At 44.6% G+C, this 14764-nt stretch overlaps 2 pseudogenes; both read right to left on the bottom strand.

The window, feature by feature from the left end:
• Positions 1 to 536: 536 nt before the first annotated feature.
• Positions 537 to 659, bottom strand: LOC136657745 (5S ribosomal RNA; annotated as a pseudogene).
• Positions 660 to 688: 29 nt separating this feature from the next.
• On the bottom strand, positions 689 to 811 carry LOC136658171 (5S ribosomal RNA; annotated as a pseudogene).
• Positions 812 to 14764: the final 13953 nt, after the last annotated feature.

The raw sequence follows: 14764 nt of genomic DNA, 5'->3' as shown, positions 1-14764 counted from the left end.
CACAAAAGGGCATAAGTAATGTCTTTGCTAGTTGTGTGATGTCTCCCACATAAATTCACAGCCTCTTTCTAACAAAATTACTGTGCTGTGATGCTGCTGTATCAGCGCGGGAAATGAAGCTGCTGGAGATCTCCCTCAGATAAGTGGACATTTGTCTCCTTGCCCCAAGGAAAGCCCCAGCAGCTGTTATGGTGTACCAGCAAAATCCCTGGTACAGGTCCGAGCAGCCTCAGGTTAGCAGATCAGGCCCAGGAGGGAGATAGAATACAGCAGGAGCCTCTGCCACCATCCCTACCCCCTCCCTGGCCCGATTCATCCCCCCTTCCCTATCCCTATTACACCCCTCCCCCAGGGCCTCTGGGAGAAATTTTACTAGAGGGTACAAAGTTTCTTTTGGATTCCTTCTCCACTGGATCATAATTTCATATGATTGTTGGATCTTAATTTCTACATATTACAATATACAAAACTGTAGGCTTACACAGAATTTGAATGCTGGTGGTTAGCAACTTTCAGTCTTGAAAGACTATGGTATAAGCCTACAGCACCCAGTATTCCCAGGCGGTCTCCCATCCAAGTACTAACCAGGCCTGACCCTGCTTAGCTTCCAAGATCAGACGAGATCGGGAGATAGTGTTCAGTATAGGGAGATGGTTGGCAACCTTCAGTCTCGAAAGACAATGGTATAGGCCTACAGCACCTGATATTCCCAAGCGGTCTCCCATCCAAATACTAACCAGGCCTGACCCTGCTTAGCTTCCGAGATCAGACGAGATCGGGAGATAGTGTTCAGTATAGGGAGATGGTTGGCAACCTTCAGTCTTGAAAGACTATGGTATAGGCCTACAGCACCTGATATTCCCAAGTGGTCTCCCATCCAAATACTAACCAGGCCTGACCCTGCTTAGCTTCCGAGATCAGACGAGATTGGGCATGTGCTTTCACACGATATAGACAAACATTTTCTGAGTTCCCAGGAAAATTCTAACTCCCCTTCTTTGGCTCCTGAGCAACCTTTTTGACCCCAGGCGCCGGTCAATTCCTGGGTATATTTGGGGTGCTGATTCCAAAAATGGCATCCGTTTTGCCCTATCACATCTAGTTTTGGAGACACGACATAGCCTCTTTGGGGAATGGTTCAAGCAGCTTCCTCATGAGGAAGACTACACCATGGCTTCCTCATGAGGAAGCTGCTTGAACCATTCACTAATGAGGCTATACTATATCTCCAAAACTAGTCATGAAAGGGCAAAACGGATGCCATTTTTGGAATCGGCACCCCAAATTCATATCAAACCACCATAAAGTTTGGGGAAAAACTTTTCTGACCCTCAGATTTGTAGGTCTGTGTTATCTGGGCTGACACAAAATCCCTCTACTCAGTTCAACTCAAACCTGTTTAAGCATTCAGTTCCTAACTCCATTTCATAAGATTCAATACCATCAAACCTGAGAAGGCAACAAATTCAAGGGTCTGAATTTTAAAAAATGATACGTAATGTACGTTTTATGGCTTAATTGCTTCAAGTTTAAAAGCAAGAGAGTGATGTCTCTGTCACATGGGTTATGCAATTTTGGCAGCCATGAGAGTCACGTATACTCCGTGCTACTTGAGTACTGCAGTAATATTTTTATGTGAAACAAGTGAGAATGAAGTACTGTATGATAAGAGATGCTTTATTTCAGCATTTCTCAAAGATTTTGAACACGGGCTTCCTGACCACTTGAACCCTACCTTCTGCAAAGCTTATCTCAACAGAAGCCACCTGTTCCATCTGGGAGTAGGCACAGAACCTTGCAAAGTATGATAGAAAATAGAAAAGACATTGCCATTCCTGTTCAAACCTCACAAAAATACGCTCATACATCTTCTTAAACAAATACGCCTTTGCACCATCTTTCCATTCATATAGTGGGCCCTCCTTACATGTGGGCTCAGAATCCACAGATCTGAATAGCCATGTGGCAAACCAGAAGTGCCAGCAAACCTTTTCAGTCACATCATGGAGACCGTCTGAAAAGCAAGGAGGTCACACATGGCCTTCCCACAACTCAGAAAGACTTCCAGACTCAATTGGAAGATACTTCCAGTTTGCTGGCACAAACCAAAAGTGCCTTCCAATAACATCTGGGAAGGCCAGGAGGCCATGTGCAACCAGGAGGGTCGGGACAACGACAGGCACATCATGATCCGCCAGGCACAACATGATCTGCCAACATTGCGGCACAGCCCCCATGGATTTCATTATCTGCAGAATTCAGTTTCTGCAGGGGGTCCTGCAATGGATCCCCCATTAATACTAAGGGCCCACTGTCCATACAACATGGTAGGAAAAGAGGCAAGTCTCTTTTTTTCTGTAGAAAAAATTGGGAGATCTGGCTGGAGAGTTGATGAGCAAAAGGAAGAATTACTGTCTCATTCCTTCCCAGGGCTCCCCTCCTATGCCACCTGGGTCTCCTTTTTGACTCTGGGCCCAAATATGATTTACCTCTAAGAGGTCCTGCCAGGGACATCAGAGACACTCCTTCTGCCAGTGACCACGTTTCCAAGGGAAATGTCTGAATAGGACCATAATGTTTCTGAGAATTAAATGGATTTTGCCTGTAGCATGTACATTCATGTACACACACAAAATTGAATATCAGTGTTCTTTTTAAGCTCTATATTATTAGACACGTTGTATGATCTTAATAGATAATTTTAAGCAATATATTACATTACATATTATGCTAAGATCACTAATAACACAGGCCAACCCACATTTTGCTATCCTAAAAGTTATACCTATTCTTGGATATATTTGGGGTACTGATTCCAAAAATGGCATCCGTTTTGCCCTATCAGATTTAATTTTGGAGATATGGGATAGCCTTGCTAGTGAATGGTTTAAACAGCTTCTTCATGAGGAAGCCTACACCATGGCTTCCTCCCAAGGAAGCCGCTTGAACCTTTCGCTAGTAAGGCTATGCTGTTTTTCCAAACTAAAGCTATAGGGCAAAATGGATGTTATTCTTGGAATCATTATCCCAAATTCATATAAAACCACCAAAAGTTCTGGGGAAAAAGAAATTGATGCTCGGTTTCTCAGGCCTGTGTAATGGGCTGCATCCAGTAACACTTCAGTGAATGGAAACTTCCTTCAAGAAAGGAAAGAACTTCCATTCTCCTTCCATTCCTGTAGGGAACTTCCAATCACAGAATGTTAATCTATGATTACTCCGTATATACTCCACTCATAAAAGCAGTCTAGTTATTCTCACTGATATTTTTTTCTCCTTTTATTATACAAAACTTCAAGCTTAGCAAAGCATTAACCTTATATATCCCCTTACCAAGGAGAAGCATTTGTGCGTAATTTTTTTTTTTTTAATCAGCCCAACCATCACAAAGGATAATCTCCTTTGTGTGGCAAATGGTCAATCTTTAAAAGCCACACTGCTCTTATTGCTTGACAGGCCCACCAGTCACAGTGATAACTAGCACAGCACTGTGGGAATCATTCTGAAAGTGACACCATTCCTCTGCTACTAGTATAGTGCTAAAGCTTATTATAAAAAGAAGCAGGATGGCATTTTGTAAGGACCGACCTTCTGCTTTTGGTTTTTTTTTCTATGTACTGATTTAGCTGTATTCACTGTTCAAAGCTGTCATAGACGCATCATAATTTTATGAATGTGTTCTAATCAGGTTCCAAGTTTTATTGTGTTTTATTGTTTTTAAATGTTTTATTATTTATATTAAATATAAATATAAATCACATTTTGATATCATCCTTCCTCCAAAGAGCTCAGGGCAGTGTACACAGCTGCTCCCTTCCTTCTGCCCTCACAACAACCCTGCGAGGTATTATTATTATTATTACTATTATTATTATTATTATTATTAAACAGTATTTATATACCGCTTTTCAACAGAAAGTTCACAAAGCGGTTTATAGAGAAAAATCAAATGTCTAATGCAGGGGTGCTCAATAGGTGAATCGCGATCTACCGGTAGATCGCGAGGCAAAATGAGTAGATCGCGGAGTGCCGACCCCCCCCCTTTCAGGTGCCTCTGGGAGGAAACGCCAGGAGTAAGGCCCATTGTATTCAATGGGGCTTACTCCCAGGTAAGTGTGGCTAGGATTGCAGCCTCACAGCCTAATCCTAGGCATGTCTACTCAGGAGTAAGTCCTGTTATACTCAGTGGGGCTCAAGGTACACCAACATACATTGTACACATAAATGTTATATGTTATGATGGCGCAAACACTGTAAAAAAAACTCTGGTAGATCTCCGGGCCTTGCTGGGTTTCAAAGAAGCTCTTGAGCCAAAAAAGTGTGAGCACCCCTGGTCTAATGGCTCCCTGTCCCAAGAGGGCTCACAATCTAAAAAGTTGCAAAAGAGCACCAGCAGACAGCTACAGAAGAGGCAACTGCTGGGGTGAGGAGGGCCAGTTACTCTCCCTCTGCTAAATAAAAGAGGAGCACCCACTTGAAAAAGTGCCTCTTACCCAGTTAGCAGGGGAGGTGAGGCTGAGAGAAAGTTGACTGGCCCAAGGTCACCCAGGAAGCATCATGGCTCAGGGGGGATTTGAACCTGAATCTTCCAGGTCTAAGTCCACCTTCCAAACCACTACACCACCCTGGTATATTTGCATTGTTTAATCTGTAAGCTGTCTTGAGTGCCCTTGAGGGATAGAAAGGCAGGATATAAATTCTATCAATAAATAAATAATGTGACAATGAGGTCTACAGACAAAATGTATGCCGGAAAATATTTATGCCTACATCACTACCAGTTTCCATTTAGATTTTACATCCTACAAACAAATATACACATTAGAATTATTATATGAACAATAATATCTTCATTCTTGAACTCAATTAACACAAAGATCTTCAAATCAAACTATTTACTTCAAACTACCACATATAAGCCCTAATCCATTTATATTCATGTGAAGATGGATATAAATGGGTTGAAATAAGTCTAACTCTACATTAGATTGTGGCTATGGATTACAATATTTGCCAAAGAGTATGGCGCACGGTTAAACCAATGAGACTGAAACGGTCCAATCTTATTCCCCCAATAGCACCGTGTGCTGTTGCAAAAGCACATAAAACACTTTGTAACAGCGTGAAGGTTAGGAGTGTTGGCAGTGAGGCCGGAGCCTTCCTGCTGGCATAGATACTCCCACAGACACCCACCAGAACGCATGTCTGGCTCAGGGTCAGGGAGAGGGTGGAACAGGGCGGGAAGGGGCGGCCACGGGGACAAGAGAAGGGCAGACTGGACCTGGGAGCGGGATCAGTGGTGCTGGCAAACACCATATCCCAGTGGTTCTCACACATTTAGCATCTGGACCCCCTTTTTATGATGAGAATCTGTCAGGACCCACCGGAAGTGATGTCATGACCAGAAGTAACATCATCAAGCAGGATTTAACAATCCTAGGCTGTAGTCCTACCCGCACGTACCCAGGAGTAAGTTCCATGTACTATCATTGTTAAAAGAATATACATAGTAGCTTGTTAAAAGTACAGGTCTGCAACATTTCCTCAAATGCAGTCACATTTTAAAATATATTAAAAATAAAATATTGAAATGAATGGGGTCCCACCTGAAACTGGCTCACGACCCACCTTGTGGGTCCCGACCCACAGTTTGAGAAACACTGCCATATCCTATTCTCTTTCCCAGGCCTGATCTGCCAACACAGATCACCTATGACTTACGCAAGAGAGTTGACTCATTGGGGCTACTGGGCTTACCCTGGGGTGAGGGGACAAATGTTCCCTTACCCTGAGGTGACCTCCAGCAGCCAAAACTTTCCTATGGGATAAAGCAGAGTCTGTGTCAGCCCCGCTACATCACCATGCAGGAATTGTATTGGCCTGTAACTTTAGATGAGAGCAAAACTATAGCCATATTTTTTAGTTTCTTCAATATTTATTTCTTCTGAATGAAAAGCAATCTTGGGCAATTGGGCAGGAGGTCTGGTCTAGAGGGTAGAGACTCCATTTGCCTGAAGATAACATCCGAAGGTCCCCAGTTTGAGGCCACCGGCACCGTGAATGGCGAGAACTTGAAACAGCTGACAAGCCTAGCTGAGTTATTCCACCTGCTCTTTGGCCGCCCTTCAAGTGAGAGATGAAGGAGCTGCTTGTCAGCCTGCGTGGGAGGAAACTGGAGGCCAGAATGTGATGCCAGATCATAAAAGATCAATCTGAAATGTTGTGGTTCTCGAAAGACAGAACCTTCTTCAATTGTAAAAATCCCTAAGGGGGTTTAGAACAGCCTGCCTATGTAAACCGCCTTGAATTAAAGTCTGAGGAGAAATCTGATGACCAAGAAAGGCAGTATATAAATACCTGTACTATCATCATCATCATCATCATCATCATCATCATCATCATCATCAGTTTATAATATGTGCTTGTCAGTGAAACCCATAGTCATTTTAGAAGTCCAGAAATCCCAAACAGCACCCAACTATGGTAAACATGACTATCTAAAATTATTCCTCTGTTCAGAAATAATCTCTCTTTTTTAACTTAAAAATTACGTGAATATTTCACACACTAGGAAATGGGTGACTGATTCACACTTCCTTACATCACTAACAGTGTCTCCAGCATGTGCATTGAGTTTCACAAGAGCTCAGTGATGTAGCTAGTGGGGTGGCAGGGAGTCAATTGCCTGGGGTGCTACACCTGGGGGGGTGTCAAGGGGCGCCTTTCTGAGGCCTGGGGAAGCCATGAGCAACCTTCCTGAGCCTTGGAAGGCCTACTGGAAGCCTTAGAAAGACACTTCCGATTTACACTAAAAGCAGAAGTGCCTTGAGGGGGCTGTTAAAAAAAATATGTTGTGCCTCCAAATGCCTTAAGGGGGTGCTATGCCACTGCGGTCACTTTGGCGTTGAAACCCACTGCAGGCATAATGGGGTAGTTCTGTTTCAGTTCCGTTTCATTTTTATGTGCACATGAAACTTCTACACATCATTCAAGTTATGATCATGTGATCTGAATAGATCACCGTAGCCCTACTTCTGAAGTATTCCTAAATGTCTTCCATTGTGTTTCTTTAAACACACACACACACCTATCACCAGGGATGAGCAAGTCAGACACAGCTTGACTCAAGCGGAGTCACGAGTTTCTGCACCATCTGCGACTCAACTCAGAAATGAGTCATAACGGGGACACTTTCTGAGTCACCCAGAGCATTTTCACAACTCAAAAAGACTCAAGTCACAAGTCATTCCTTTTTAAAAGCCAACCAAGGGGGGAAAAAAAAAACAGAGCTGCTGCCAGGGTGTGTGTGTGTGTGTGTGTGTGTGTGTGTGTGTGTGTGTCAGAGTTCTCTTTAACCCCTCCTCTGATGTCCCTGCCCATCTGTAAACAAGGTGGGAGAGGGTAAGACGGACTGCGAAAGAGCTGGGAGAGAAGCAGCAAGAGGGAGGAGGGTCACAAGTAGCAACTGCGAGGCTTACCAGGACAAGCCAATCCTTTGCAGCTCTACTCAGAAGTAGTCCAATTTCCACGAGTCATTCAAGCAGGCTTCCTTCTCCCAAATAACAACGGAGCTATGAGGAGCCATGTGTGATCACTACAAACTGTCTCCCCCCCCCCCGCTTTCCTGCCCCCTCCCCCTCCCTGTGCTTTTTCAGACCATTCTAAGGCAAGGACCCCCTTGGGCTCCTCCTTCTGCCCTAGATCATCCAAAGGAAAAAAACTAGACCGCCCATCCTTCGTCCAAAGACCATTGGTTCCTTCAGAGATGGGTAAGAGCATCTGCTCCTGCCTCCCACCCAATGCAAAAGAAAAACACTAACCCTACCCTAACTCCTGGATGGAACTTCCCTGCTGCTTGGCCGGTTTCAATTATGGCCCCAGGTGGTCTTTCATGCCACGAAAAACGTAAGCAGCCAACCCAGACACAGACAGATTCAAGTCTGCATGCATGGGGCCAAGTGCCGATTCAGTGGTGTCAGACTTGAGTCAATGTCCGAGTCATCGGCGCAGGTGACTCGAGTTTCCACAAGTCAGCGAAAAACGCTGATTTTTCGCGTCTCAGAGTTGAGTCACCTGACTCGATTTCCCATCCCTGCCTATCACTATAATGGAAAACACTCCACAACTTTGACAGTTACAAATACCACTGGACAGTTAATGTACTACTCGACCTTAATATTGAACCCCAATGAAAACATCTCTTTCCTTGTTCTTCTCTCTGTTGCCCTGAACTGCTCTCATCACGGTCTCCAATTCAGTGCCTTCCCTTTTAAAAAGGCCTGTTAACCACTGCTGTGATTTTAAAGTGGAAATAATAAAATTGCAAAAAGTTCAATATTAATATTTCATTCTCACGTTGTGCCTGTTTTTGGGGAGGGATACCAATTACAATCCAAACTTCACCTAACTGAAAACGACTACAGACTTCACTCAATTAGCAGTAATAGGATTAAAAACATAGCTTTGGAATTGAAGGTTTAAATAGGAAAAAAAATCTTGGCAAATACACACCGCATGCGGCAAATTAATCTCAAAATAAATATGCAGCCTTGGGTGAAAGAAGTGGAATTTTGGCTGGCTCGCTATCTTCATCCTCACTTTTCCCCAAACACAGACACACTTTCTAATATTTGGCTGTGTTGACAACTTCTGTTTTGTGAACTTTGGCCACCCTTGAATATGAAGCATCTCTTCTTTGCCCTGCAGTCCTTATAATCTGGACAATACATTACAGGGTTTCCTCCTCTCAAGGTGTGCTTCCTTGTCATTGCTGTTGGGTACCTCCGAATTCCAAATATGCATCTCTATTGCAGAGACTTCTGTGATTATTTTTTTTTAAGAAGGCAAAGTATGCCTGGCAAAAGACATCTGATTAACCTAGTTCACCTGATGTCTTCATCATGACCTGACCTACATCATCAGATCATTGTACAACGTTTTTCCCCTCCTTTATCACGCACATTCCTCACACCTTTGCTCAGTGCTGTGCTTCTGTTGCAGGAACTGTTTTTTCTAGGCCAGGAGTGGCCAACCCCCAGCAGGCCATGTGCCACTTTTTACATACATAATCCTGAATATGCCTCTCCATCTTATTCCGGCCCTCTCCGGAACTGCACAGGTGGTTTTGCTGACCCACGTGATCTGCCCAACCCCCACTGTGCTATCTTTACCCTTTCCCAGCCCTTGTCGCTCCCTTTCAAGGCTTCAAGCTGGAAAGAGTGCTGTGCACTTGAGCCTGTGGAGCTCCACGTCAACAGCATAGCCATGACAGGTGACTTTGTGGGTGCCACTTTGAAAGTGTCCATGTGCCACTAGTGGTACATGTGCAGTGGGTTGGCCACCCCTGATCTAGGCACTCAGATCCAATGGGTTGTATCCAAAGAAAGTTGACTTAAGCACAACTGAAATCAATTAGCCAAGCCACTTGTAACTAATTTGGTTCCCACTGATTTCAAGGACTTGACAGCCCAATCCAATTCTTCCCTGAGCTGCCAGAGGTGTCCTCAGGGGAAGGGGATTCATGATTTGAATTCACAACTTAAAATATTTTGAAAGCAAATTTCAGCAAAAAGCCACTTTTTAAAGCCAATTCTGCCCAACGTTGCATATACGCAACAGGGACAAAATGTTTACACCTGCGGGCCAGGCAAAAATGGGTTAAAAATAACATTCTGCCACTCCAGACATCGAAAACTTTGGACTCCATTGTAATGATTGGAGTTGAACTGAACAATTAGGCCAAAAAGGATGAGTGACCTTCCTTGTGTATTTCAAATAAATTTCCTTCTTACTCAATTTATGAACAGATCTGGAAATGTTATAAATGCTATTGATGTGCCAGTGTACATGGGAATGCCTAAATATTTTGCAAGGGTAGGTGGTTCATCTAGGTATTTTTGACTTCTTTTTAAAGTGCTGTAACGATTGAACAGCAGAGGTTCCTGGCAGAGGCCAGGGAAAATAAAGGTCTAAGATTAATTGGTATCTATGCTCAGTTTCTAGAAACAAGCTTGATATTTGACAACAGCTGAGATAGGCAGTGTAATTATTGCCCCGATCCCATGCCCTCTGTCACTTTGCTAAGATCTAAGCCTAGGAAAGCTTTTCATTCATTAAACTGAAAATACAGTGGGTAGATAAAGGCTAGCATGCTAATTAGTTGTGTGTTCCAGCATAGAGTGGGCAGAGTAGGCCTAATGCAACTGCTTTGGTCTCAGTGGCTGACATTCTCACATCAAAGTTTTAAGAAATGTGTTTTTTTTTTCAGTTTTGAATAAATTTAGATTCTCTTGAGTTATCATGGTTCAGAGATCCCATTGCTGGACTTCATCCTGGGTATCCAAATACTCAAGGCCTAGTGCAGCTGTAAATTCAATGGGTGAATATGGATGAGTGACCATCAGAAGCATAGCTAGAAGGGGGGGCCAAAATGGTAAGTAGTGCAGGAGACACAACACACCCTGTAAGCAGCTCTTCCAACTCACCATCTGAGCCATTCTGGGCAGCAACAGCAACACACAGGAGACACCATTTGGTTCGGTGACTGACTGTGTGTTGCCATCATTGCCCAGAATGGCCTCAATGGTTAGTGGGGTGACTGCTTACACAGTGTGTTGCAGCACCTGCAGTGCTTACTGATACCCCCCTCTAGCTACACCACTGGTGACCATCCCTCTACCTTGTTTCCTTACAGCCCAGTCCTAACCAACTTTCCAGCACAGAATGCAGCTGCAATGCATCCCCAAGGTAAGGGATCAAATTTTCCCTTATCTTGAGAAGAACTCCATGACTGCTCCCCCCCCCCCATTGCAGAATGCAGCACATCCCCCACTGTCATGGCTACATCAGCTCTGGAAAGGTGGGTGGGATTGGGCTGTTAATCTATAACATTTCCCTCCAGAGTGAGCTGACACACTCCCTTTGTCTCTTCAGACCTGTGCCAGCTAAAGAGCACTAAAGAGCAAGGAGACCCATTGGCAGTTAAGGGGCTTAAGGAGGGGTAAGGGAAAATAATTTCCTTTTCTCCTTCCAATGCACCCCATCTGCCCCCACCATAGCATGCATCACAGCCTGTTTTGGTGAGCTGTGTGCTATGGCAGGGGAAAGGACAGGATTACCCTTTTTAGCTTCTCAATCAGATGATCCCTCATAAGAATTCAGGCCATTTAAAATGTTACACTTGCAGTTAAAGGGCAGTTAAACCCTCCCACTCACCATCAAAGCCATTCAGGGCAGCGACCAGCAATGCGCTGTGGCTCTGATCGTGAGTGGGAGGGGCCACTTACATGGTGTGTTGCGGTGCCTGCACATTTCTTGTATGCCAGCTTACAACCCAGTTTACATGGGGTTCCCATTCAGAGCAACTTCATTTCAGCAAAGTGGCTGTATCACGTGTTCTGGTAAGGTATGGAGAAGGCAGAGTACAATGACATCACATCGCATGGTGCATGACATGTTCCTGGGACCAGGGAAGAAGGAAACACAGAGCTTTGGCAGGCTTTCCCATCCATAAGGGAACTTTATCCTCACTATGACATCAAATTAATAAGCGAAGCCAGTCGAAGTCTCACAGATGTGCCTAAGGTCATAACAAAGTCAGAAGAATATGCTTGCCTGCTGGTCTGGTGTCCTAGCTGTGGGAAGTTCACTTCATACTTGATGTCCCTTTCAAGTAGCAGCGGATATCTCCCCCCGGAGAATTGTCACTCCAGTCCAGACACAGTAAATGAAAACAGCAGGGCACACAAGTCGCTATGCGCGGTTTGGTGGCAGACAGCTCCAACAGGAACACAACAGACAAGGAGGAATTATTGTCATTCTTTACCAAGCTTAAGGGACTTGCTGTTCTTAAAAACTGCATTCCTGTATTAATCCAAAAGCCAGCTCTCTTATACAAGCAGCCCAGTGCATGCTTCCAAACACTGCTTCATTTGTTATCTGTTCCCTGACCTGAGAAGAACACCTCCTTCCGCTCAAGCCACGCTAATGTTTCAGCGCACATCACTTCTGAGCCTCTCTTTAACAGCTGCATTCTCCTGTCTAATGAGAAAAGATTAAGGCAGGTGTTTTCTGCATATATGTATTATGCGCAGACAATTCGGTCAAATGCAAATTCCATGCGCAAGCACCTCAAACTGGGTCACGTTCTTGTGAACTCTGCAAATTTTGACGCAGCATTTAATTACGGAAGAGACCGCTTGGCGGTTTTTAGAAAACAAGGGCGCCATTCCCGTACGGCCTGATAGGCAAATCAGGTTGCTAACAGGACCCTATGCAGAGCTGAAGTTCATTGCATTCTGTATGGAGATAGGGTTGAAAAAAAATATTAAATAAAGTAGAGCAGTGAAAGAGAGGGGGGAGGAAGGAGGTGGGGGGGACCACAGGCATTCCAGGGGGTCTGCCCTTGGCACACAGTCATTTTAATGCTTTTTGCAAATCAGGCTTGGTTTGAAGTCGGGAGAGGAAGACCAACCACTGTCTACATGATTGCTTTTTCCCTATTATGCCTGGGTCCATCTTGTAAAATTATCCTCCCTCCCGCCCTTGCATAAGCAGTATAGAACACCACCACCGATTTAAATAATAGGAATAATTATTCATAGGATTCTAATAACCAATAGTTTATTTCCCCAAATCCAAGCGGTGTTTTTTTTTTCTTTTTTAATTCAAGGACAATTCTAATATCCAAGAGGGTCAAATAACAATGAAATGGTCTCATCGCGGCAAAACCTTTATGCGTTTTGCCGTAATAAATGGGACGCGGAGCTCACCCACTCACTTTGGCAGATGCTAATTGAAGCTGAACATCTCCAGCTTTCGAGAGAGAGATATTTTGCTTCAAAAGAGATTAAACTCGGGAGCAAAGTGAGAGTTTCTTTCCCTTATAATAAAGGCTTTTGGATAGTCATTAAATCTGAATTACAGGTTTAACAAACACTTGCATACGAATCATTAATATCATCCTTCAGGATGTCACATAATTACTAATGCCGTTCGTTTCAGATGTCAGCTCTTTTCAAAATTCAATTATCACTGCTTTTGCCATAAAAGTTCCAGCCCTGCCAGGTCTCCTTCCTGTGCTGTTTCCACTTGACTCTTTCATACCGCGCAAATAGCTTGGGTGGAAGCCTGTTTGACACGTCGCCATTACGCATCTCACAACGAAATCATTCATCAAAAGGCGTGTCTTTGGCATTTCTGCAAGAGGAGTCACTTAGAAAATCAACCCTTGAAACTTTCCCCAACTTGGAAGGATCGTGATAAGGAACACTGAATCAGTCGGATTTTTGTCTGTCGTACATAGCAAAGAGCAGGGGTTCTCTTAGCCGCCTTGAGTCCCTTTGGTGTGGGAGAAAGGTGGGATATAAATAAATAAATTCTCAAACTTCTCCACCGCAATCCACCTGTTCTGTGGTGGAGAGCACTACACTCCAGTGGCGGACCTACCATGGTCAATGCCCCAGGCTCGGAGCCTCGCGCGCCTCTAGGACCACACAGAAGCCTTTCTGAGGCTCCGACGTAGTTGGAAACTGTGCTTCCGGTTTGCCGTGTCCTGGAGTCGCGCAAGGCTCCATGTGCTCCAGGTAAGTGGAGGAGGCGGATTTGCACGCAGGGGGGCAGTGGCATCCCATGGGGGCATGCCGTCGTGGACCTTTGCCCCAGGACAGCGGATGTCCACCACTGCCACAACCCACCACCTCCTCTGGAAATGGGTCTCCACAGGCCTCAGAAGGCCTCCACAAGCTTCCAGAGGGAAGCAACTGGAAATCACATTCACAAACGCAGAACCAGATGTGACTTTCTGGCTTCTTCTGGAGGCCTGCAGAGACCTTCCGAGGCCTGTACAGACCAGGTGTGGCCTCCAACTATGTTCAGAGGGCTCCAATTAGGAGCCAACCAGACACAAGGGTTGCATACCTTTGTGCATAGAAACCCTGTGCATAGAAACCCTGGCATTTCTTTGTACATAGAAACCCTGGCACAAAGATTATGTAAGAAAGGATGGAAGTGCCAAGCATAGCAAGAATTGAAACTTCTTTTTCAAAACATTCCAGGTGCTAGATGGGGTTGCCATCTTTTTTTGTTTCTTTTTTCTTTTTTTAAAGAGCAAGGCACCTGCAGCTTGAAGAGCAGTATTTCAGCTGGAAATTCAAAGGGCAAAGCCTTTTCCAATCTGGAATGCCATGATGCAAAAAAAAGCGGCACCTGCGAAACCTTCAGGTCAAACCCCAAAATCTTACTGTGTCATTTTGTGAGATGAAGCTGTTGATTTTCCTTATCAAGGAAGAAGTCTGGCAGGACCTGCTGGTGCAACACCCTCGTGTAGTGCTTCCAATTAAAGCCGGGCTGCCTGCAAACAAGGAGGGCCGATACGTGGCACTGATGTGCCCTGGCCTCCTCTTAGGACTTATTAGCAGTCATCGCAATCAGCATTTCTTCTCGTTGATTGATAGGAAGAGGAATGTGTGGCAGGAGGAGATCATTACAGCACATTAACTCAGATAGCAGACAAATGCCCACAGGGGCCTTGAAATGCTATGAGGAATAAATAAAAACTCTGTTTTGGGGTGGGGAAAAAAATCCTGCATTTCCCCAGGCTAGAGTGGAGGGAAGTGTAACAAATGGCAAACGGAGGAAAAGGAAAGTGGCAAGTGAGGTTGAGGAAGCTCATTAGCAGTCAACTAGACTTCCAATATATTGACGACTGTATCCACATTCTCAGATGGTCGCCAAACCTTTGCTTATCTGCCTTCCTGTGGCTAAA

This window comes from Tiliqua scincoides, chromosome 7, assembly GCF_035046505.1.
Source record: "Tiliqua scincoides isolate rTilSci1 chromosome 7, rTilSci1.hap2, whole genome shotgun sequence".
NCBI lineage: Eukaryota > Metazoa > Chordata > Lepidosauria > Squamata > Scincidae > Tiliqua > Tiliqua scincoides.
Note: the sequence above shows the minus strand (reverse complement) of the source record. Positions and strands in the feature narration are given on the sequence as shown.